The sequence below is a fragment of the Rhinoderma darwinii genome, chromosome 2 (genome assembly GCF_050947455.1).
Source record: "Rhinoderma darwinii isolate aRhiDar2 chromosome 2, aRhiDar2.hap1, whole genome shotgun sequence".
Lineage (NCBI taxonomy): Eukaryota > Metazoa > Chordata > Amphibia > Anura > Rhinodermatidae > Rhinoderma > Rhinoderma darwinii.
Genome location: NC_134688.1, coordinates 189,888,004 through 189,914,019, shown reverse-complemented (window position 1 = coordinate 189,914,019; position 26,016 = coordinate 189,888,004). Strand labels below are relative to the sequence as shown.

General features: G+C 48.5%; 1 protein-coding gene and 1 long non-coding RNA gene across 3 annotated transcripts in view; one reads left to right on the top strand and one right to left on the bottom strand.

The window, feature by feature from the left end:
- Positions 1 to 26,011, bottom strand: part of LOC142742654 (uncharacterized) — an 85,686-nt gene extending 59,675 nt beyond the window's left edge. Inside the window, exon 1 of the long non-coding RNA XR_012881416.1 lies at positions 25,731 to 26,011. This is a non-coding gene — a long non-coding RNA (uncharacterized LOC142742654). The remainder of the gene's footprint in view (positions 1 to 25,730) is intronic.
- The window catches only part of GAS6 (growth arrest specific 6), a 102,053-nt gene continuing 101,726 nt past the window's right edge, over positions 25,690 to 26,016 (top strand). Inside the window, exon 1 of one of the 2 annotated variants that reach the window (XM_075852640.1) lies at positions 25,690 to 25,758. The gene's annotated coding sequence lies outside the window, so the exon portion shown is untranslated. Of the gene's footprint in view, positions 25,759 to 25,890 lie in introns of those variants that run through there. The other variant, XM_075852641.1, reaches the window with a different exon arrangement.

The following is a 26,016-nucleotide window of genomic DNA, read 5'->3' as shown; positions in this document are numbered from 1 at the left end:
AACATACAGCCAAGGTAACAAAGGAGTCGCTCAAAAAGAAACACATTAAGGTCATGGAGTGGCCTAGCCAGTCTCCAGACCTTAATCCCATCGAAAACTTATGGAGGGAGCTGAAGATCCGAGTTGCCAAGCGACAGCCTCGAAATCTTAATGATTTACAGATGATCTGCAAAGAGGAGTGGGACAAAATTTCATGTGTTGAAACCTCATCATCAACTACAAAAAACGTCTGACTGCAGTGCTTGCCAGCAAGGGTTTTGCCACCAAGTATTAAGTCTTGTTTGCCAAAAGGATCAAATACTTATTTCTCTGTGCACAATGCAAATAAATATATATAATTTTGACAATGTGATTTTCATTTTTTTTTTTTATATAATCTATCTCTCACTGGTAAAATTAACCTAGCCTAAAAATTCTAGACTGTTCATGTCTTTGACAGTGGGCAAACTTACAAAATCAGCAAGGGATCAAATACTTATTTCCTTCACTGTATATGTAGATAGCACAGTATCCACCATTGACAATAGTTGATGGGCACAGCTCCCCTCCTCCCCCTTCCTGTACAATGACCTCTGCACAGGTCACAGAGAATGCCTAGTGAACTCTCCATTAGAAGTCAATTTGTCCCCTCCTGTTCACAGGTTCTCATGGTGCTTGTGGCTGCTGTAAAGCATGTCTCTAAATGCTGTTAACAGCAGCTCAGGTAAGATTGCTGCCCCATAATCATGTACGGAAAATAGACTAAAAAAATCTACAGTCAATCTTCCCCAATAAAAATACAACTTAATTAGCCTGTTGGACACCTTTTTTTTGGCTTCAGGATTACGAGTCAATGCATCCAAATCAGAGGTTATGTTCTGTAACACGCCACCTCATATGATAAAACTGATAGAAATAAACTTTGGTTTTCAAACCTGCTCCAAGCGATTTAATTAGCTTGGGGTGGCTTTGACACCTCGATTGGAGGATCTATATGTTGCCAACTTCCCAGCATTACTTCGTTCCATTCAGTAAGATCTACGAACTTGGGATTCTTACCTGCTGTTATGGTTTGGACAAATACACTCTGTCAAGATGGTAATACTACCACGTTTACTGTATTTGTTTAGAACCTTACCCATTCCCCTCCCAATGTCTGTACTACGAAAACTTCAACAAGATATATCACGCTTTGTTTGGGCGGGTAAACGACCTAGAATCCGAGCTTCCATCATAAACGAGTGGGAGGTTTCTCTTTACCGAATTTTATTAAATATTATAGGGCTGCTAGGTTGGCACAACTTTTGTTGATACATACTTCTCGAGACGTCCCTCAATGGGTGGGTTTGGAATCTGAACTCCGCGCTCCACTTTCGTATAATACCCTTTTTTGGAGTAGTACTACTTTACCCACAGCTGCTAAGACTAAGTCAATTCTATCCTACTAATCTCTACTTTTGTGAACGGCTGTAAGTTTTAAACATAATTTGCAGTCTACAGTATCCCCACATACCCCTGTACTACAAAAACCTGCATTCCCATTGGGAATGCAGAATACACCATTTTCTTGGTGGCGTTCACACAACCTTACTAAACTGGCAATTTTTTTATCCACTGGTAAGCTAATCTCATCTACCCAATTTAAAGAATGATTCAAACCACCTTTGAGGAGTTCAAAGTAGTACAGATTCTTTCATTTTGGCATTCTACGATAGGAAATGTACCATCAATTTCATGTTCTGTTCTGGAACGCTTTATTCTATATGAATAAACGAATGAGCCTCATCTCTTATGTGTATTCTTGAACGAGTGAGCCTTATCTCTTATGTGTATTCTTGAACGAGTGAGCCTCATCTCTTATGTGTATTCTTGAACGAGTGAGCCTCATCTCTTATGTGTATTCTTGAACGAGTGAGCCTCATCTCTTATGTGTATTCTTGAACGAGTGAGCCTCATCTCTTATGTGTATTCTTGAACGAGTGAGCCTCATCTCTTATGTGTATTCTTGAACGAGTGAGCCTTATCTCTTATGTGTATTCTTGAACGAGTCAGCCTCATCTCTTATGTGTATTCTTGAACGAGTGAGCCTCATCTCTTATGTGTATTCTTGAACGAGTGAGCCTCATCTCTTATGTATATTCTTTGTAAAATTCTCCGCCAGAGGGGCAAAAATGACCTTATATGTTGAAGTGGGAGGAAGACATCCAATGCCAACTTTCTCTAGAAAAGTGGAGAAACTGTTGTGGATTTCTACATAAAGGCAGTTGGCAAGTTAACTTATCGGAGACATCTATGAAGATTCCCCATAGAACCTATTTAGTGCCTGAACGGTTTCACTCTATTTATCCAGCGACCTCCCCTTTCTGTTCTAGGAACTGTAGCTCTGTGGGTTCCATGTATCATAGGTGGTGGGGGTGTCCCATAGTGAGTTCATTTTGGGACTCCATATGTCAACTCATTTCTGATGTTTTAGGCTCCAATTTTCATAAGGTGCCCTCTGACTGTTTATTAGGAGACATGCCCATAGGATTACACTATGCCCCCTTTAAGTAAGCTCAATATATACTTTTGGCTTCCCGTATCCACATTGCTTCTAAATGGAAGACAGCTAACCTTCCCCTTTCCGAGGTCAAGAATAGAGTGGATAAAATAGCCATATATGAAAAAATTGACGCTGTCCGTACTGATAGGATGGAATAACATAATGGGGTGTGGCAACCTTGGAAACTCTCCTCCCACTCTTCTCATCTCTCATATTATTTAACTCTTTAACAGATTTCAAGGGAATGTCCCTTTAAGCGTTTTATAGCTCTTTATTCATACTTTTTATCCTCCCAACTTATTTTATTGTATGACCAGACTCAGGAATATTGTACCCTTCTAATACTTTGTGTAACCTGTCAAGCTCTTACACTACTTTTGTACTCAGACATGTGACCGTGTGAATATTTCTATTGTATACAGTTTATTTTCCCCTGTTCTACCTTATTTTATTTTATATTTTATTTTGCATTGCTTTCTAATTGTGCAAATATGGTGTAATGCACTCTGCGTAGGGTAATTGGATTTTGTTTGTTTGTCCTTGCTCTTCTTATTTGCTATCAAAACAATAAAACCCTTTTTGAAACAAAAAAAAATCTACAATCAAAAAATAAAAACATATTAGAAAAAAACATGTTTTACTATCTTGTATTAATAAAAATAAAAATATAGGTGATAAAATGAATCAGCAAATATTCGCCAGTTTACAGCTGATATATTATTTTGCCTTAATATAAAGCAGACACTTGTGTAGCCATTTGAACTATGTAAGCACATCCAGTGCTGCCTAAGTGTCTGGCTGCAGTCTCCTAAGTTTAACAGAATGGTTGGATTGGAAGCTGGTGTAAAGTAAATAACCACAGTGGTCTGTGGGTTCTTTGGATTTTCATTCGCTATTTTATTAAAATCATGTGAATGCCTGCTTCAATGTTATATAATATGTTTCTTTAGAATTTTATGTAAATCTGAAAATATGCTCTTTAGTCATCCTGCAAAAATATAGTTTAACTGTTTATTAAAAGGTCTCAAATATATCTCAATATATAAACAGCAGCATCAGTCATTGTATAATGAAAGTACTATGCTGCATGTGACATTTAGTGATATCATTAATGGGGTTATGTGGGGACCAAAAATTATTAGCAGTGTACTCAGTGGTCCCCCGTCACGCTGATGAGCTTTTAATTGTTTTTTATAGCACTGGTGGGGGATCGGAAGTCTAGTGGCACAGTCTTTCCTCATGACAACATGACTCTTCACCATATGACCAGCCCCGCCGCACTCTATGTAATCACTGTATGGATGCACCCCCCACCCCCCCCCCCCACCCCCCACGCCGGGTGCTAGAGAGGGCAGAGATTCTCACGTTCGGTGAAAAAGATTATTTTGCCAAAATGTTTATTTGTATTGTAAAATATCCGTGTTAAAGTTCTGGTAAGATTAATTCTATTCACTTAATAGTTTGATGACACATCCAGGGCTAAACTTAAGTTGGCTACTCTTCAAAGGCTCTCAGTTAAAAAGGTAAAACACAGCTACTATGGTACAACTCTGCTCATCCTTCCTTTCTAACCTTTCTAGAACCAGTGTTTTGGGAACATTATGGAGTTATGTTTTAAAGGAAATTTACATTGATGGTTATTTACTCTTATTTTCCCAGCTACATTCTACATTTCAATTTCCGCCAGGACGCGATGTCTATTAACACTTCCGACACTTCGGTAACGTTTGTGTGGAACTTAAAGGGAAGGTGTCATGAAAATGTTGCTTTTTTTATATAATATTGCTTTTAGTATGTCATTAAAATAAATGTTATTTATTTGTGTTTTTGTGTTGTACTTTTTACTTTTTTCTTACTTTTACTTCTCTATGGGGGCTGCCATTTTTTTTTTCATCTCCGTATGTGTCGATTAACGACACATACAGAGATGGAATATGGCACATACATCCCCATAGAGAATGCGAACGGGAGCCGTTCCATTCACTATAGCGTATGCCGTCTGTGTGGGAACGGCGCATGCGTAGCTCCTACACAGACCAAAAGGAAGGCCTTTGGTAGAGCGACATCCGGCGCGATTTTTATGTGGACCGGAAGCCGCAACCGGACAGTAAGATGACGACTTCCGGTCGCGGCTTCCGGCCATATGTTCAAGGCAGCCCAGACGCAAGGACTAGGAGCAGAGGCGGCAGCTACGGCAGGAGCAGGTAAGTTATGTTTGTGTATGTGATGTGTGTTTATGTTAGTGTTATACTGTCTGATTACCACTGTATCTAATCCTCCTACACTGTGCATTCGCTCAGAAAATGGCGGCACACAGTGTAGGAGGTTTGAACATTCAACCCCCTCCTCTCTCCTGCCACTAGCCAGGATAAAGGAGGTGGGATTGTGTGAGGACACTAGAGCGGGTGTGTCTACTCCAAATTTACAGCATAAAGCAATGAGGTTGCTTTACCACATCGCCAATGCTGCAATTTTGGGAATTGCTCACTCTAGTGACCAGCACATGGAAATGTTATAAATTAGAATCAAATTTATAATATTTCCTGACTTGTGAAAAAATGTTAAAAATTAAAACAATGTGTAATCATTTATATACTAACTGTTTAACTGAACAAAAAGATAATTCTAGCAACACCAACACATTCCCTTTAATGACAGCAAGCGTGATCTCGAGAGATCACGCTGTGAATGACAGCACAGCGTGATCTCGATGTGCTGTGTGAATAAGTCACACACAAACGTTACCGAAGTGTCAGGATTGTGAATAGACATTACGTCCTAGCTGGAAGTGATGTCTATTCACTCTCAAGACACTTCAGTAACGTTAATATTTGAGTAAGTGACAGCACATCGTGATCTCGCAAGATCACGATTTGCTGAGTACATGAATGCAGAGAAGTGAATGACGCTGATTGGTCAGCGTCATACACTTCTCTTTACAACGCCTACTTGGTCAAAAGGTAAAAACATGCCCATTTGTCTATTAAGAAAGTCATTAGCATAAATCCATCTAAAATAGGTCATAACTTGGTCAAAATTGATCGTTTTTCTAAATAAAAAACACTGCTGTTATCTACATTACAATGCCAATCACATTATGTAGGAGATAGGGAATTTATAATCTGGTGACAGAGCCTCTTTAAGGCTTTATTTTCATCCTGTACACCAGGGGTCTCAAACTCGGCGGGGTAAGTGGGCCGCATATAGAAAAAATGGGAAGTTGACGGGCCGCATTACTTTCAAATTTGATACAATACAAAATTATTGTTAATCAATTAGTTATTTGAACTACTATAACACTATATTACTAGAATAATAATACTACATTACTAGAATAATACCGCTAGGTTTAAAATTTGAAATATTTCTCCAAGTGCTTATTTCAACAATCCAGCTTTCCAGTTTAAGTGTCGCTAAATGCAGTCCGGCGGCTCAGTTAGCACACATGTCAAGATTGGGCAGCCCCTTTTTAGATAGTGCCGCAGTGCCCTCTGTGGATGCTGCCGCAGTGCCCTCTGTGGATGCTGCCGCAGTGCCCTCTGTGGATGCTGCCGCAGTGCCGTCTGTGGATAATGCAACACACCCCTAGATAAGGCCACAGTGCCCTCTGTAGATAAGGCCACAGTGCCCTCTGTAGATAAGGCCACAGTGCCCTCTGTAGATAAGGCCACAGTGCCCTCTGTAGATAATGCCAGTGTCCTCTTCAGATACTGTCACACACCCACTTGTAGATAACACCACAGTGCCCTCTGTAGATAAGGCCACAGTGCCCTCTGTAGAGGCTGCCACAGTGCCCTCTGTAGAGGCTGCCCCAGTGCCCTCTGTAGAGGCTGCCCCAGTGCCCTCTGTAGAGGCTGCCCCAGTGCCCTCTGTAGAGGCTGCCCCAGTGATGTCAGGGGCTTGCCCAGAGCTGGAGTCCCAGCAGAGCGCTAGTAGGCTCTTCCTGGGACTCCAGCTGTGCTGCTGACATCACTGGGACTCCTGCTCTGGGGAAGCCCCTGACATCATTGTCGATGTATAGACAGTGATGTCAGAGGCTTCCCCAGAGTCCCGGAGCAGAGCCGATAATAGCGCTCTGCCCGGGACTCCGCTCTGGGGAAGACCCTGACACACTGTCCACATATGGGCAGCGATGTCAGGGTATTCCACAGAGTCCCGGAGCAGAGCCTGTACTAGCGCTCTGCCCGGGACTCCGCTCTGGGGAAGACCCTGACACACTGTCCATATATGGGCAGCGATGTCAGGGTATTCCACAGAGTCCCGGAGCAGAGCCTGTACTAGCGCTCTACCCGGGACTCCGGCTCTGGGGAAGCCCCAGACATCGCAGTTCATATGTGGACAGCGATGTCAGGGAATTCCACAGAGTCCCGGAGCAGAGCCGACACCAGCGCTCTGCTCGGGACTCCGGCGAAGCCCCAGACATCGCTGTTCATATGTGGACAGCGATGTCAGGGAATTCCACAGAGTCCAGGAGCAGAGCCGACACCAGCGCTCTGCTCCGCTCTGGGCAAGACCCTGACACACTGTCCATATATGGGCAGCGATGTCAGGGAATTCCACAGAGTCCCGGAGCAGAGCCGACACCAGCGCTCTGCTCGGGACTCCGGCTCTGGGGAAAACCCAGACATCGCTGTTCATATGTGGACAGCGATGTCAGGGAATTCCAGAGTCTCGGAGCAGAGCCGATACTAGCGGCTGTGTCCCGCGGGCCGCAGATGACAGCCCCAGGGGCCACATGCGGCCCGCGGGCCGCTTGCTTGAGACCCCTGCTCTACACCAACCTTCTCTAAGCCTTGGTGGCTACCACTCCTCTATTGGTGAAGGCCAAATGGAATGCAGTTTTATCATCTCTATCTGATTTGGATTGGGATAATGTGACAGAATCTCGCTTTTTGGTTTGTTTTTTTCTGCAATTAACAATAGACATATACAATTGTAAATCTATCCAACTCCAGTAGATTATATAAAAATGGAAAGAATCCCTACCAATGAGTGTCCCCATGCTGATTTCTGGCATCTTATATAGCAATGTACTTATGTATTGTCTTTCTGTCATGTATTAGTTTATTATTCATTATTATTATTCTATTTACGGATACCGTGCCAAGTAGCAGCAACCACATGTGTCCGGTTGCATGCAGATGCCTCCACATGGGATCATACTCTTTCTATCAGCCCCAATACTTGTGGATCCCAAAATAGAGGACACATCACATGTGTATATTTATTAGAGGAACTTTATTTCTTGCACAGAAAACCATGCATTGGATGGGTGGTGGGTCTTCTCTCTTACCAATATGGAAAAACCTGGTGCGGGTGCTCTCAAAAGTTGAATAAAAGGTCTGGGGTCCATTGCTCCAATTACAACACAAGTTGTTAAAGAGTTTTCGTTTTTACCTTTTTTTTGGTGGGGGGTTGTATTTTTTTCCATAAAAATTACAGGAACATATTTTTACATGTATACATACCCTAAGATAAGTGTAACGTCTATGGCCGTCGTTATGACTTACCACTCGACGACCGCGGCCACGGACATGTGAGTTCCCTGCAGCGTCATCCTCCTGTGAGGCGCCGGCACTCACTTCCTGCTATAAGAGACTTTCTCCAGAGGGCGCACGCCCGCGCGCGTACGGTCTTAAGCGGCCAGTGTGCGCATAATTGTAGGAAGTCTGCAATAAAGCCCAGAATGCTACTGGACTATAAAAGGGGCTCTGCCCTCTTGTTCTTTGCCTGAGCGTTGTTCGTTACCCAAAGTTTGACTTGCAAATGGTCTCCTAGTGTCTTCCAGTTCCCAAGTGTATCCTGTATCCCGTGCTGTTCTGGTCAAGTGCCGTGCTGAAGCTGTTGTCGTGTTCTGCTACTCCATGCCTGACGTTTACCTGCTGCCTGGTCCCAGCCGAGCCTGCCTTGCTACTGTCCGAGTTGCCACAGGTACCCTTTCTGGACTATAAACTCTGTACTATACCTGTTTGGCCAGCTGCCATCCCGCTACGCGGTACGGCCCAGTGGGTCAACACCCCGCATTGTGACAGTACACTCAGGCTATGGACCCCGCTGGTCAATTCAAGGGCATGCCACCCTCCCAAGCCATGCAGGCGGACCTGCAGGATCTCCGAGCATCAACTTCTTGTGACAGTGAACTCAATTGCACAGCAGCTAGGGACGCTGGCTGCTTCCCTTCCGGCTCCTATGCAAGCTCCTTCGCTCGACCCTCCTGCTACACATCCTGGCAGCTCCGCTTCGGATCCTCGGTTCTCGCTGCCATTACCTTCTCAGTTCCATGGAGACGCAAGTACGTGCAGAGGGTTTCTGAACCAATGCCATATCCATTATACCCTGCACACCCAAGCATTTCCGTCAGACGGAGCCAAGATCGCCTTCATCATGTCTCTACTTTACGGCATATCCCTGGCATGGCCGAACTCAATCTGGGAACGTCAGGGACCCGAGACCCAAGACTTCCAGGGGTTAGTGCGTTTGTTCCGTACTGTTTTCGAGGAGCCAGGACGAGTCTCGTCGGCAGCCACTGCTATCTTTAACCTTTGCCAGGGGGACACCTCCGTGGGCGAATACACCATCCAGTTCCGGACCCTTGCAGGAGAGCTGTCCTGGAACAATGAGGCATTGGTAGCGTCCTTCTGGCATGGCCTATCGCCCGAGATCAAGGACGAACTTGCTGCTCGAGATCTACCACCTGCCTTGGACGACCTGATTCGACTTGCCGCTCGAGTGGACATAAGGCTCAAAGAAAGATCTCAAGAGGTTCGACAAGAGACGGCTTCCTAGACTGGCGCCCAACTTCCAGCAACCCCTCTTGCCGTCTCCTAGTGCTTTGCCCGAGGTTCCGATGCAGGTGGATTGGCTAAAATTGTCCGCTCAAGAGAAACAGTGCAGGCACACCTCTGGACTCTGATTATATTGCGGCCTTGCTGGCCATGTCGTGCGTCTGTGTCCTCAGAAGCCAAAAAACACCAACGGAGAGACAACCCTGTACGCTACTGCATTTAATCGAGAACTCTCCTCCAAACTGTTCATTCCCGTGACCATCATTGCTGGCGAGAGGCCCCATCCAGTCTCTGCTTACCTGGACTCTGGCTCTGCAGCCAATTTCATCTGCCAAGACCTTGTGGATCTTCTTCAGTTGCCCACTGTCCAGCTGGAAAGGCCGTTGATCGTTGCCTCGGTAAATGGACTGCCTTTGTCTGACCCAGTTTTGTCTGTGACCAAGCCATTGAGACTTCAAGTGAGAGCTCTTCACTTTGAGTTCATCTCCGTTTGTCCTGCCCAAGGTCGTCAACACCGTGCTGCTGGGTTTGCCTTGGCTCCGTTTGCACGCCCCAGTCCTAGATTGGAACTCTGGAGAGGTTCTCCAGTGGGGCCCCAAGTGTCTCGACCGCTGTCTGGGTCATATCCATCCACCACAGTCTTCTCCGCATCAGTCATTGGCAGGGTTGCCTTCTTGTTACTCTATGTTCTCTGATGTCTTTGATAAGAAGGAAGCAGAGACCTTGCTGCCACACCGAGCATATGATTGTACGATCGACTTGGTTCCTGATTCGTCTCCTCCTCGCGGCAGAGGGTACCCTCTCTCCTTGCCTGAGACCCACTCAATGTCTGCCTACATTAAGGAGAATCTGAAAAGGGGCTTCATTCGTAAATCCTCATCCCTGGCCGGAGCTGTGTTTTTCTTTGTCAAGAAGAAAGATGGATCCCTCCGACCCTGCATTGACTACCGAGGCCTCAACCAGATCAGGGTGAAGAACAGGTACCCATTGCCTTTGATTTCGGAACTGTTTGATCGCATACGGGGGGCAAACATTTTTTCTAAACTGGACCTGCGGGGGGGCCTACAATCTGATCCGGATTCATCAAGGTGACGAGTGGAAGACTGCATTTAATACACGTGATGGGCACTATGAATACCTAGTTATACCCTTCGGCCTATGTAATGCCCCCGCGGTATTTCAAGAATTTGTCAATTACATTTTTCGTGATCTCCTCTATGTCTGTGTTGTTGTAATGGCAGGAAGGAGTTGAAGGGAAAGTGAGCCCTAATCTACCCACCGCCCTGTCCCTGCCTACTTGCAACGACCCGCCCTAGGCGACGGGGTACAACTGGGCGGCGGTCCCTACGCTGTCTAGGTGCACGGGAAAACAAACAGGGAACACGCAAGGGAAGGGGCAGTAGCCCACGGAACGCCGCGAGGAAACGGAGCGGTGAATGAGTAGTCAGGACCAGGATAAGGTGGAGTATACCCAAGTGAGCACGGAGGAGGAAGCAAGCCGGAGGCAAAGCAAAGCAGGTAAGCAGAACAGCAGCAAGGCAGAAGCACGGCAGAAGCAGGCTGGAGCAAGCAGCAGTGGGGCCAGGAATCCAAAAGAATTACAAGCACTGAGGAGGAGAACACAGCAGGTGATAAAGGATAGGGGGTGGAGCTAACTCCGACTGACAAGGCCGCGATAGGCTCTCCCACTCCTGAGCCTGCCACCCTGGTTGGTGGGAGAGGGTGTCAGTCGAACAGGTCTGGCCTCAGGTGTGGATTGATTAATCCCAGGAGTATACCTAGACGTAGTACCTGGCAGATCCCTAACAGTACTCCCCCTTTTATGAGGGGCCACCGGACCCTTACTAAGAGGACCCGGTTTAGTAGGGAAGAGAAGGTGGAACCTCCTGATCAATACCCCAGCGTGAACATCACGGGCAGGTACCCAAGTCCTCTCCTCCGGCCCATACCCTCTCCAATGGACCAGGTATTGGAGGGAGCCCTGGACCATCCTACTGTCCATAATCTTGGCCACCTCGAATTCCACCCCCTCAGGGGTGAGAACGGGAGCAGGAGGTTTCCTCGAGGGGGACCAGGACGGGGAGCAGCGTTTAAGGAGGGAGGCATGGAAGACGTCATGTATGCGAAAGGATGGGGGCAGCTCCAGACGGAAGGATACAGGGTTGAGGACTTCAATGATCTTATAAGGCCCAATAAATCGGGGAGCAAACTTCCTGGACGGGACCTTAAGGCGCAAGTTCCTGGACGACAACCAGACCAAATCCCCGACGACAAACCGGGGGTTAGCAGAACGTCTACTATACGCCTGAATCTTTTGTGCGCTCTGTGACGCCTCTAGGTTCTTCTGAACCTGGGCCCAGACAGTGCACAGTTCCCAATGAACATCCTCTACCTCAGGATTATTGGAACAACCAGGGGAAACGGAGGAGAACCTTGGGTTAAACCCGAAATTACAGAAAAACGGGGAGACCCCTGACGAGTTACTGACCCGGTTATTCAGGGAAAATTCAGCAAGGGGAAGGAATGAGACCCAATCGAATTGACAGTCAGAGATGAAACACCTTAAATATTGTTCCAGGGACTGGTTAGTCCTCTCCGTTTGGCCATTAGTTTCGGGATGGAAGGCGGAGGAGAAGGACAGATCAATCTCGAACTTTTTACAAAAGGCTCTCCAAAATAAGGAAACAAATTGTACCCCTCTGTCAGAAACGATATTGACTGGGGCCCCATGGAGACGCAGGATGTGTTTCACAAACAAAGAAGCTAACGTCTTGGCGTTAGGTAGCTTCTTAAGGGGCACAAAGTGGCACATCTTGCTGAAGCGGTCTACTACCACCCACACCACCGACTTGCCCTGAGATGGAGGCAAATCGGTGATAAAATCCATGGAGATATGGGTCCAAGGTCTCTGGGGAATGGGCAAGGAACGTAGTAGGCCCGCAGGTCGGGACCTAGGGGTTTTGGACCTAGCGCAAACCTCACAAGCGGCGACGTAAGCCCTAACGTCTTTAGGCAACCCAGGCCACCAATAGTTTCTGGTAATGAGGTGTTTGGTGCCCAAGATGCCAGGATGACCAGATAGAGCGGAGTCATGGTTTTCCCTGAGTACCCTTAGCCGGTATTGCAGGGGAACAAACAGTTTGTCCCCAGGGACGTTCCCGGGAGCTGCACCCTGATCAGCCGCGATATCAGAAGCTAAATCAGAATCCGTGGCAGAAATGATTATACCAGGGGGTAAAATACAAGCAGGATTTTTCTCGGAAGGAGGATTGGCCATGAAACTACGTGACAGGGCATCAGCCTTAATATTCTTGGACCCAGCCCTATAGGTAACCAAGAAATTAAATCTGGTAAAGAATAGTGCCCACCGAGCTTGTCTAGGATTAAGCCTCCGGGCCGATTCTAGGAAAACCAGATTCTTGTGATCCGTAAGGACCGTTACCTGGTGTCTGGCCCCCTCCAGGAAGTGCCGCCACTCTTCAAAAGCCCATTTAATGGCTAGAAGTTCGCGGTTGCCAATATCATAGTTACCCTCCGTGGGCGAAAACTTCCTAGAGAAGTAAGCACAGGGGCGGAGATGGGTGAGGGAGCTGGTACCCTGGGACAAGACGGCCCCCACTCCCACCTCGGATGCGTCAACCTCCACAATAAATGGCTCCTCTTGGTTGGGCTGAATCAGCACGGGGGCCGAGATAAAGCACTTCTTGAGGGTCTCAAAGGCCTGGACGGCCTCGGGGGGCCAATGGAGGACATCAGCACCCTTGCGAGTAAGGTCCGTAAGAGGCTTAGCGACGACCGAGAAGTTGGCAATAAATCTCCTGTAATAGTTGGCGAACCCTAAAAAACACTGTAACGCCTTAAGGGATGCAGGTTGGACCCATTCCGCCACAGCCTGAACCTTGGCAGGGTCCATGCGGAATTCATGAGGAGTGAGGATTTGCCCTAAAAATGGTATCTCCTGTACCCCAAAGACACATTTTTCAGTCTTAGCAAACAGATTATTCTCCCGAAGGACCTGGAGCACCTTCCTGACATGCTCCACGTGGGAGGACCAGTCCTTGGAAAACACCAGTATGTCATCAAGGTACACAACAAGAAAATTACCCAGGTAATCTCTCAGGATTTCATTAATAAAATTCTGGAAGACAGCAGGGGCATTACACAACCCAAAGGGCATGACCAGGTATTCGAAATGACCCTCGGGTGTGTTGAACGCAGTTTTCCACTCATCCCCCTCTTTGATGCGGATAAGGTTATATGCCCCCCGTAGATCGAACTTAGAAAACCATTGGGCTCCCTGAACCTGATTAAAAAGATCCGGAATCAAAGGAAGTGGGTACTGGTTCCTTACGGTGACCTTATTCAGGTTACGATAATCAATGCACGGCCTAAGACCACCATCCTTCTTCCCCACAAAGAAGAAGCCAGCACCTACAGGAGAAGTCGAGGGGCGAATGAAACCCTTGGCCAGGCATTCTTGGAAATACACCCTCATAGCTTCACGTTCAGGACATGAAAGATTAAATATCCTACCCTTAGGAAGCTTGGCACCAGGCACCAAATCGATGGCGCAATCGTAATCTCTATGGGGGGGGCAACACCTCGGAGGCCTCCTTAGAAAACACATCGGCGAAGTCCTGAACAAACTCAGGAAGCGTGTTTACCTCCTCCCGGGGAGAAATAGAGTTAACAGAAAGACATGACATAAGACATTCATTACCCCATTTGGGGAGATCCCCAGTATTCCAATCAAACGTGGGATTATGCAACTGCAACCAGGGAAGACCTAATACCAGATCAGACGATAATCCCTGCATCACCAGTACAGAGCACTGCTCCAAATGCATGGAGCCAACCAGGAGTTCAAAAACAGGAGTATGCTGAGTAAAATAACCATTAGCAAGGGGAGTTGAGTCGATACCTACTACAGGGATAGGATAAGGTAAATCAATAAAAGGCATTTTTAGAGACATGGCAAATTCCACAGACATGATATTAGCAGATGAGCCAGAATCCACGAAGGCACTGCCAGTGGCAGACCGACCAGCAAACGAGACCTGAAAGGGAAGCAAAATTTTATTGCGTTTCACATTAACGGGAAATACCTGTGCGCCCAAGTGACCTCCCCGATGATCACTTAGGCGCGGAAGTTTTCCGGCTTTTTATTCTTGCGCCTGGGACAGGTGTTCAGAAGATGCTTGTCGTCCCCACAGTAGAAGCAGAGACCCTTCATTCTGCGAAACTCCCTACGTTGTCGAGGGGACATGGAGGCCCCGAGTTGCATAGGTACCTCCGAGTCCTCCGTGGAGGGGCGAGGAGACGGGACCTCGGGGGGGATCGCAGAAAAATCAGAGGGGGGCACATTGAAGCGTTCAAGCTGACGTTCCCTGAGACGTCGGTCAAGTCGTACTGCTAGGGCCATAACCTGGTCAAGGGAGTCAGAAGAGGGGTAGCTAACCAGCAGATCCTTCAGGGCGTCAGATAATCCTAACCTAAACTGGCACCTTAGGGCCGGATCGTTCCACCGAGAAGCTACGCACCACCTTCTAAAATCAGAACAGTACTCCTCAACCGGTCTCCTACCCTGACGTAAGGTCACCAGCTGACTCTCGGCTAAAGCAGTCCTGTCAGTCTCGTCGTAAATGAGTCCGAGGGCAGAGAAAAAGCGATCAACAGAGGAAAGTTCAGGGGCGTCAGGAGCCAAGGAGAAGGCCCACTCTTGGGGCCCTTCCTGGAGTCGGGATATGATGATACCCACCCGCTGGTTCTCGGAACCTGAGGAGTGGGGTTTAAGGCGGAAATACAGTCTGCAACTCTCCCGGAAGGAGAGAAACGTCTTACGGTCCCCTGAGAACCGGTCAGGTAACTTGAGGTCGGGTTCTAGAGGTGAGGTGAGGGGAACTACTACGGCAGCGTCACCCTGGTTGACCCTCTGGGCCAGGGCCTGGACCTGTAGGGAGAGGCCCTGCATCTGCTGGGTCAGGGTCTCAAGGGGGTCCATGATAGCGTCAGCGTAGGGGAAATGGTAGACTAGGTAAGGGGCTTGTAATTATGTAATGGCAGGAAGGAGGTGAAGGGAAAGTGAGCCCTAATCTACCCACCGCCCTGTCCCTGCCTACTTGCAACGACCCGCCCTAGGCGACGGGGTACAACTGGGCGGCGGTCCCTACGCTGTCTAGGTGCACGGGAAAACAAACAGGGAACACGCAAGGGAAGGGGCAGTAGCCCACGGAACGCCGCGAGGAAACGGAGCGGTGAATGAGTAGTCAGGACCAGGATAAGGTGGAGTATACCCAAGTGAGCACGGAGGAGGAAGCAAGCCGGAGGCAAAGCAAAGCAGGTAAGCAGAACAGCAGCAAGGCAGAAGCACGGCAGAAGCAGGCTGGAGCAAGCAGAAGTGGGGCCAGGAATCCAAAAGAATTACAAGCACTGAGGAGGAGAACACAGCAGGTGATAAGGACAGAGGGCGGAGCTAACTCCGACTGACCAGGCCGCGATAGGCTCTCCCACTCCTGAGCCTGCCACCCTGGTTGGTGGGAGAGGGTGTCAGTCGAACAGGTCTGGCCTCAGGTGTGGATTGATTAATCCCAGGAGTATACCTAGACGTAGTACCTGGCAGATCCCTAACAGTTGTGGTGTATCTCGATGACATTTTGATTTTTTTCCTAGATCCAGTAACTCATCAGAATCATGTCCGCCAGGTGTTGCTTCGTCTAAGAGAGAATCATCTTTATGCCAAGCTGGAGAAGTGTGTTTTTGAAAAAAAGTCTCTTCCCTTCCTGGGCTATATAATCTCCAATCAGGGTCTCAAGATGGACCCTGAGAAGGTAAAGGCTGTCCTGGAATGGCCACGCCCCCAAGGCTTAAGGGCCATACAATGCTTCCAGGGATTCGCCAACTTCTACCGGCTGTTCATTCCCAACTTCTTGTCTTTGACAGCTCCCATCTCTACCCTCACCAAAAAGGGCATGAATGCCAAGGTGTGGACTCCGGATGCAGAAGCCGCATTTGAATCCTTAAAAAAAGCCTTCACGTCAGCCTCTATTCTTCACCACCCTGATGTGTCCCTACAGTTTTCTTTGGAGGTGGACGCTTCCTCTGTTGGTGCTGGTGCACTGTTGTTCCAGAAAGGTTCAAAAGGCAAGACTGTGGTATGTGGCTACTATTCCAAGCTGTTTTCTTCCGCAGAGCGCAACTACTCGATTGGGGATCAGGAGTTACTGGCCATCAAGCTGGCTCTGCAGGAGTGGAGACACCTACTGGAAGGCGCAGCCCATCCTATCCTGGTCTTCACAGATCACAAGAACCTGACCTATCTACAGACGGCTCAGCGGTTGAATCCTCGTCAAGCCAGGTGGTCGTTGTTCTTTGCTCGGATCCGGTTCGAACTCCACTACCGTCCTGCCGACAAGAAGGTGAGGGCCGATGCCTTGTCTAGGTCATTTGAAACAGAGGACACTGCGGAGTCCCCACAGAATATTATTGATCCTTACTTCATCTTCTCTGTGAACCCTCTGCAATTTAGAGACATTCCTCCGGGAAGGACTTTTGTACATCTGGCAGACAGAGGAAGAATCCTCCGCTGGGGTAACAGTTCCAAGCTGACAGGTCACGCGGGTGCTCTTAAGACCCAAAATCTAATCGTCCATCAGTTCTGGTGGCCCACGCTGCCCAAAAACGTCATGGACTTTGTCTCCTCATGTACGGTATGCGTAGCAAATAAAGTTGCCCACTACAGACGGGCTGGTCTGCTCCAGCCACTGCCTGTGCCCGTTGCTCCCTGACAGCATGTCGCAATGGACTTTGTCACGGATCTCCCTCTCCCTGCGGGTTGAAGTGTGATCTGGGTGGTGGTGGATCGATTTTCTAAAATGGCTCATTTTGTTCCCTTGACTGGTCTGCCTTCTGCTGTGCGATAAGCTGACCTCTTCATTCAACACATCTTCCATCTGCACGGCTTGCCTCTGCATATTGTCTCGGATCGAGAGGTCCAGTTCACCTCAAAGTTTTGGAGAGCACTCTGCTGTCTCCTTGGTGTAAAGTTGGACTTCTCTTCGGCCTATCATCCACAATCTGGGCAAGTCGAGAGGGTGCAATGACGGGGGTGGGGAGACAGACAAGTGAGCCCTAATCTACCCGCCACTCAGTCCCTGCCTACTTGCAACGACCCGCCCTAGGCGACGGGGTACAACTGGGCGACGGTCCCTACGCTCAATAAGTGCATGACAGACAAACAGACAAGGGTACACAGAGCTAGGGGGAGAAAGGGGCAGTTGCCCACGGCAACACAGTGCGCAACAAGAGAAGTGAACAAGCCGAGTCAAACCAGGAGAGTACGAGGTGCCAAACGCAGAGCAGGAGAGTAGTCAGCAAGCCGGGGTCAATATGAAGCAAGGACAATAGTACAAGAAGCTGAAGCAGGGCCAGGAAACCAAACGAGAAGAAATCACAAGCAAGGAGGAACAGGAAAGGCAGGTATAAATAGACAGAGGGTGGGAGCTAGCTCCGTCTGGCCAGGCTGTGATAGGTTCTCCCACTCCTAAGCCTGCCACCCTGAGTGGTGGAAGATGGAGTCAGTCTCACAGACATAGAAGCAGGTGCAAACTGATTATCTATGGGCGTTAACCCCGAAGCTGTGCCTGGCAGATCCTTTACAGTACCCCCCCCCCTTTTATGAGGGGCCACCGGACCCTTTCTAAGTGGACCTGGTTTACTGGGGAAACGAAGGTGAAACTTCCTGACCAATATTCCAGCGTGAACATCCCGGGCGGGTACCCAAGTCCTCTCCTCCGGCCCGTATCCTCTCCAATGGACCAGGTACTGGAGGGAGCCTTGGACCATCCTGCTGTCCACAATCTTGGCCACCTCGAATTCTGCCCCCTCAGGTGTGAGAACAGGGACCGGAGGTTAACTCGAGCGAGCCAAGGACGGGGAGCAGCGTTTAAGGAGGGAGGCATGGAACACGTCGTATACTCGAAAAGATGGGGGCAACTCCAGTCGGAAGGAGACAGGATTGAGGACTTCAATGACCATGTACGGCCCTATAAACCGGGGAGCAAACTTCTTGGACGGGACCTTAAGGCGCAAATTTTTAGACGATAGCCACACCAGATCCCCGACCATAAACAAGGGGTTAGCAGAACGTTTTCTATCTGCCTGAGTTTTTTGTATGCTCTGGGACGCCTCTAGGTTCTTCTGAACCTGAGCCCAGACTGTGCACAGTTCCCGATAAACGACCTCTACCTCGGGATTGTTTGAACTACCAGGTGAAACGGAAGAGAACCGTGGATTAAACCCAAAATTACAGAAAAAGGGGGAGTCCCCTGACGAGTTACTGACCCGGTTATTAAGGGAAAATTCGGCGAGGGGAATGAATGAGACCCAATCATATTGACAGTCAGAGATAAAACACCTTAAATATTGTTCTAGAGACTGATTAGTCCTCTCAGTTTGGCCATTAGTTTCAGGATGGGAGGCAGAGGAGAAGGACAGATCAATCTCCAACTTTTTACAGAAGGCTCTCCAAAACAATTAAACAAATTGTACCCCTCTATCAGAAACAATATTGACAGGAAACCCATGGAGACGCAGGATGTGTTTGACAAACAAGGTAGCTAACGTCTTAGCATTGGGTAGTTTCTTGAGGGGCACAAAATGGCACATCTTACTGAAGCGGTCTACTACAACCCACACCACCGACTTGCCTTGAGATGGAGGCAAATCGGTGATAAAATCCAAGGAGATATGGGTCCAAGGTCTCTGGGGAATGGGTAAAGAACATAGTAAGCCCGCTGGTCGGGACCTGGGAGTCTTGGACCTAGCACAAACTTCACAAGCGGCGACGTAGGCCTTAACGTCTTTAGGCAACCCAGGCCACCAATAGTTTCTGGCAATGAGGTGCTTGGTACCCAGGATGCCTGGATGGCCAGATAGTGCAGAGTCATGATTTTCCCTAAATACCCTTATCCGGAATTGCAGGGGAACAAACAGCTTGTTCTCAGGAAGGCTCCTGGGAGCTGAACCTTGATCAGCCGCAATTTCAGAGACTAAATCAGAATCAATAGCGGAAATGATTATACCTGGAGGCAAAATACAAGCAGGATCTTCCTCCGAAGGAGGGCTGGCCATGAAGCTACGTGACAGTGCATCAGCCTTAACATTTTTAGACCCAGCCCTATAGGTAACCACAAAGCTGAATCTGGTAAAAAATAACGCCCAACGAGCTTGTCTCGGGTTTAGCCTCCGGGCAGATTCTAGGAAAACCAGATTCTTGTGGTCGGTAAGGACCGTTACCTGGTGCCTAGCCCCCCTCCAGGAAGTGGCGCCACTCTTCAAATGCCCATTTAATGGCTAAGAGTTCGCGGTTGCCAATATCATAGTTACTCTCAGTGGGTGAAAACTTCCTGGAGAAGTAGGCACAGGGACGGAGATGGGTGAGGGACCTGGTACGCTGGGACAAGACAGCACCCACTCCCACCTCGGACGCGTCAACCTCCACGATAAATGGCTCCATTTGGTTGGGCTGAACCAGCACCGGGGCCGAGATAAAGCACTTCTTAAGGACCTCAAAAGCCTGGACAGCCTCAGGAGGCCAGTGGAGGAGATCAGCACCTTTGCGAGTGAGATCCGTAAGAGGCTTAGTGATGACCGAGAAGTTAGCAATAAACCTCCTGTAATAATTAGCGAACCCCAGGAAGCACTGTAACGCCTTCAGGGAGGCAGGTTGGACCCATTCCGCCACAGCCTGGACCTTGGCAGGGTCCATGCGGAATTCATGAGGAGTGAGGATTTGGCCCAAAAATGGTATCTCCTGCACCCCAAACACACATTTTTCGGTCTTCGCAAACAGTTTGTTTTCTCGAAGGACCTGGAGCACCTTCCTGACATGCTCAATGTGGGAGGACCAGTCCTTGGAAAACACAAGTATGTCATCAAGGTACACTACAAGAAATACCCCCAGGTAGTCTCTTAAAATCTCATTTATGAAATTCTGGAAGACCGCGGGAGCATTACACAACCCAAAGGGCATGACGAGGTATTCGAAATGACCTTCGGGCGTGTTAAACGCAGTCTTCCACTCATCCCCCTCTTTGATGCGGATAAGGTTATAAGCCCCCCGTAGATCAAACTTAGAGAACCATTGGGCCACCTGAACCTGATTAAAGAGATCAGGAATCAGAGGAAGGGGATACTGGTTCCTTACAGTGACCTTATTCAAGCTTCGGTAGTCAATGCATGGCCTAAGACCACCATCCTTCTTCCCTACGAAGAAGAAGCCAGCACCTACCGGAGAAGTAGAGGGGCGAATGTAACCCTTGGCCAGGCATTCCTGGATATACTCCCTCATGGCTTCACGTTCGGGACAAGAGAGATTAAATATCCTACCCTTAGGGAGCTTAGCTCCTGGTACCAAATTGATTGCGCAATCATATTCTCTATGAGGAGGTAACACTTCGGAGGCCTCTTTAGAGAAAACATCGGCGAAGTCCTGAACAAACTCAGGTAACGTGTTCACCTCCTCAGGGGGAGAAATAGAATTAACAGAAAAACATGACGTCAAGCATTCATTACCCCACTTGGTAAGGTCCCCAGAATTCCAGTCAAACGTGGGATTATGCAACTGCAACCAGGGAAGGCCTAAAACCAAATCGGACGATAATCCCTGCATTAACAGTACAGAGCACTGCTCCAAATGCATGGAGCCAACAAGGAGTTCAAAAACAGGGGTATGCTGTGTAAAATAACCATTAGCAAGAGGAGTGGAGTCGATACCCACTACCGGGACAGGTTTAGGCAAATCAATCAAAGGCATAGCTAGAGACATAGCAAATTCCACAGACATAATATTAGCAGAAGACCCTGAATCCATGAAGGCACTGCCGGTAGCAGACCTACCACCAAAAGAGACCTGAAAGGGAAGCAAGATTTTATTAAGTTTCATATTTACGGGAAATACCTGTGCGCCCAAGTGACCTCCCCGATGATCACTTAGGCGCGGAAGTTCTCCGGCTGCATTTTTACGCTTAGGACAGTTGTTCACTTGAGTCTTCCGGGGAGGAACGAAGCAACGGAACCTTGGGAGGCATCATGGGGGAGTCAGGGGAGAAAACATCAAGGCGTTCAAGTCGTCGTTCCCTGAGACGTCGGTCAAGTCGTACCGCTAAAGCCATAACCTGGTCTAGGGAGTCAGAAGAGGGATAACTAACTAGCAGGTCTTTCAGGGCGTTCGACAGACCCAACCTAAACTGGCACCTTAAGGCAGGGTCATTCCACCGAGAAGCTACGCACCACTTCCTAAAGTCAGAGCAATACTCCTCAACAGGTCTCTTACCCTGACGTAAGGTCACCAGCTGACTCTCGGCAAAAGCAGTCTTGTCAGTCTTGTCATAGATGAGTCCGAGAGCAGAAAATAAAAGATTAACGGAGGAAAGTTCAAGGGCGTCAGGAGCCAAGGAGAAGGCCCATTCTTGGGGCCCTTCCTGGAGCCGGGACATAATTATACCCACCCGCTGGCTCTCAGAACCTGAGGAGTGGGGCTTTAAACGAAAATAGAGCCTACAACTCTCCCGAAAGGAGAGAAAGTCTTCCGGTCCCCTGAGAACCGGTCGGGCAACTTGAGGTGGGGTTCAAGAGGTGAGGTGAGGGGGACTACCATGGTAGCATCAGGCTGGTTGACCCTCTGAGCCAGGGCCTGGACCTGTAGGGAGAGACCCTGCATTTGCTGAGCCAGGGTCTCAAGGGGGTCCATAGTGGTGTCAGGGACCAGGGTAGACTAGGTATGGGCTTGTGATTATGTAATGACGGGGGTGGGGAGACAGACAAGTGAGCCCTAATCTACCCGCCACTCAGTCCCTGCCTACTTGCAACAACCCGCCCTAGGCGACGGGGTACAACTGAGCGACGGTCCCTACGCTCAATAAGTGCACGACAGACAAACAGACAAGGGTACACAGAGCTAGGGGGAGAAAGGGGCAGTTGCCCACGGCAACACAGTGCGCAACAAGAGAAGTGAACAAGCCGAGTCAAACCAGGAGAGTACGAGGTGCCAAACGCAGAGCAGGAGAGTAGTCAGCAAGCCGGGGTCAATATGAAGCAAGGGCAATAGTACAAGAAGCTGAAGCAGGGCCAGGAAACCAAACGAGAAGAAATCACAAGCAAGGAGGAACAGGAAAGGCAGGTATAAATAGACAGAGGGCGGGAGCTAGCTCCGTCTGGCCAGGCTGTGATAGGTTCTCCCACTCCTAAGCCTGCCACCCTGAGTGGTGGAAGATGAAGTCAGTCTCACAGACATAGAAGCAGGTGCAGACTGATTATCTATGGGCGTTAACCCCGAAGCTGTGCCTGGCAGATCCTTTACAGAGGGTTAACCAGATTATGGAGAACTATCTGCGTCACTTTGTTTCCAGATGGCATGATGACTGGGTGCAGCTGCTCCCGTGGGCAGAGTCCTCCTAAAATAAATAACCACGCTAGTGAGTCCACCACCTCCAGTCCGTTCTTCATCGTCTACGGCCAACACCCTTGAATACCTCTTCCTGTCTCTACTATGTCCCAGGTAGCTGCTGCTGACTACCTTCAGAGACTTTCTGCAGATATGGCAACAGACTCGATCTATCCTGCTGGCGGTGGACTGCATGAAGAGAAAGGCAGATACTAGAAGACGGGATCCTCCTCAGTTTCTTCCAGGTACTAAGGTGTGGTTGTCTTCAAAGAATATGCGGCTGAGGGTGCCGTCCTGCAAATTTGCCCCTAGGTTCCTCGGACTCTTCGAGATCCTACTACAGATTAACCCGGTGTCTTACAAGCAGCGACTGCCTCCTACTCTCAAGATCCCTAACGCCTTCCATGTCTCCTTGCTGAAGCCCGTGGTCCTGAACCGCTACTCCAGGACTCCTAGTTCCGCAGTGGTCCCTGGCGGATCGTCAGGGACTTTCGAAGTAAGGGAGATTCTGGTCACCAAGAAGGTAGGAGGAAGGACGTTTTATTTTGTGGATTGGAAGGGATTCGGTTCAGAAGAGAGGTCTTGGGAGTCAGAGGAGAACATCGATGCCCCTGTCCTCGTGAGGAAGTTTCTCTCCCGCTCTGGTCCCAAGAAGTGGGGGCGTAAGAGGGGGGATACTGTAACGTCTATGGCCGCGGTCCGTCGTTCTGACTTACCCCTCAACGACCGCGGCCATGGACATGTGAGTTCCCTACAGCATCGTCCTCCTGTGAGGTGCCGGCACTCACTTCCTGGTAGAAGAGACTGTCTCCAGAAGGCGCGCGTGCCTGCGCGCGTACGGTCTTAAGCCGCCAGTGTGCGCATAATTGCAGGAAGTCTGCAATCAAGCCCAGAATGCTACTGGACTATAAAAGGGGCTCTGCCCTCTTGTTCTTTGCCTGAGTGTTGTTCGTTACCCAAAGTTTGTCTTGCAAATGGTCTCCTAGTGTCTTCCAGTTCCCAAGTGTATCCTGTATCCCATGCTGTTCTGGTCAAGTGCCATGCTGAAGCTGTTGTCATGTTCTGCTACTCCATGCCTGACGTCTACCTGCTGCATGGTCCCAGCCGAGCCTGCCACAGGTACCCTTTCTGGACTATAGACTCTGTACTATACCTGTTTGGCCAGCTGGCATCCCGCTACGCAGTACGGCCCAGTGGGTCAACACCCCGCATCGTGACAATAAGCACTTGTGTCAGTCTGATAAACTACAGTGCTGAAAATTACACTGTTTCTCTTTAAAAACACAGGGGCTCATGTATTCATCTTTTTACCTCCCCACCAAGATGAATACAAATGTATACTATGCAAATATACACTATATAGCCAAAAGTATATGGACACCTCCACTTATTATTGAGTTCAGGAGTTTCAGCCACACTCATTGCTAACAAGTGTAGAAAAACAAGCACACAGCCATGCAACCTTCATAGACCAGCATTGCTAGTATTATAAGTTGTACTAAAGAGCTGAGTGACTTTAAACATGGCACTGTTATAGAATGCCACCTTTGCCACAAGTCGGTTTCTGACATTTCTGATCTGTTTGATCTTTCCCGGTTAACTGTTAGTGCTATTATTGTGAAGTGGAAGAATCTAGTTGTAACACAGCATAGCCATGTAGAAGTAGACCACACAACTCACAGAGCTGGGCCGAGTGCTAAAGTGAGAACGCGCAAAACTTGCATATACTCTGCTGCATCACTCACTACAGCACAAGAACTGTGTGTCAGGAGCTTCATGAAAATTGTTTACATGGTCATGCAACTGAACACAAGCCTAAAATCACAACGCCAAATATTGCTGTAGTGGTGTAAAGCATGCCACTAAAGAACACAACCTACCGGAACACAGTGTCTAATGTAAAATTTGGTGGAGGGGGGATAATGGTCTGGAGAGGTTTTTTTAGAATTTGGTCTAAGCCCCTTATTTTCAGTAAGGATAATGGTAATGCTACAACATACAAAGACATCTTAGACAATTGTATGTTTCAAATTTTGTAAGAACAGTTTAAATAAGACCCTTTCCTGTTCCAGAATGACTGTTCCTCTGTGCTGAAAAAAGCGAGGTCCATAAAGACATAGTTTGAAAGTTTGCTGTGGAGGAACTTGAATGGCCTGCACAAAGTCCTGACCTCAACCCTTATCGATCACTTTTGGGATCATGGCCGGCCTTAGATACGTTCGACCAGTGCGGTTGCACAGGGCGCCAGCCGCCACATGCAAGAGGGGCGCCAGCGGGTGTGTGTATCCCCGCGCCGTTGCAACTACCAGCGGGGATACACACACTAACTGCAGTCGCCTTTGCGCCCGGGCGCTTCTTAACTTAGTGGCCGTCGCTACCGCTGTAGCAGCCATAGCGGCTGCTAGCGGCGACACCAGGCAAGAGGGCGGTAGCGCTGCTAGCAGCTGCTGCGGCTGCTATAGCGGTAGCGACGGCACTATAGCAGAGCAGACATTTTTTGTGGTGCCTTGGCAGGCTACAATGTGCACAAAAAATGGCGGGAGCCCGTTCCTCTGGGGCACTGGTAATGATAATTTTTATCTGACAGATTTATATTTTAGTAAATTTCTCATCAAAGTTTCCATAAAAATAGCAGATAATCTATAGATGTACTGGGACCAATGCTATTTTGGCATCCTCTGTGGTAACAGAGAACTGGAGTCATTTCTGCTTGGTGACCACACGTCTATATAAATCCATTGTTCTCAGGCCACGAGTGAATGAAGCGTGCATTGTGGCCGCCAGCACAGCTGTGTGTGAATCCAGGTCAGTGCTGTGTGGAGATTGTCGGCAGGTGGTGCCATATTATCAGGCATTTTCCCCTGTTCTTGTGTTGTAAACAGTCCACATCCACACGCAGGGGAGGAGGCCATGTCATGTCATGTCACCCAGCCCCGGGCACCATTCCCCCACTTGTAGTGACAATAGAGCACAGCCCGGTTACCTCAGCCTCGTGCAGCTTCTGCCACATTGTGCGTACTAAAGAGGGGGCTTTTACTTTTCATAGCCATGTAAATTATTTCCTTGGCTAATTTTATAGGTAATAATTCCAATTGTATATGGAAATGTCTCCAGTGGACGAGCGAGGAGAGGGGGCACATAGTTTATGAGGGACAATCTATAATTAATAGCAGGGCGATATTTATAGTCGTCTCCTCATGGCTGACTGATGTGTGCCCGCCTGGGGAGCGTGTGAGGAGGCTGCCGGGGATCACGTCAGGGACATAGAG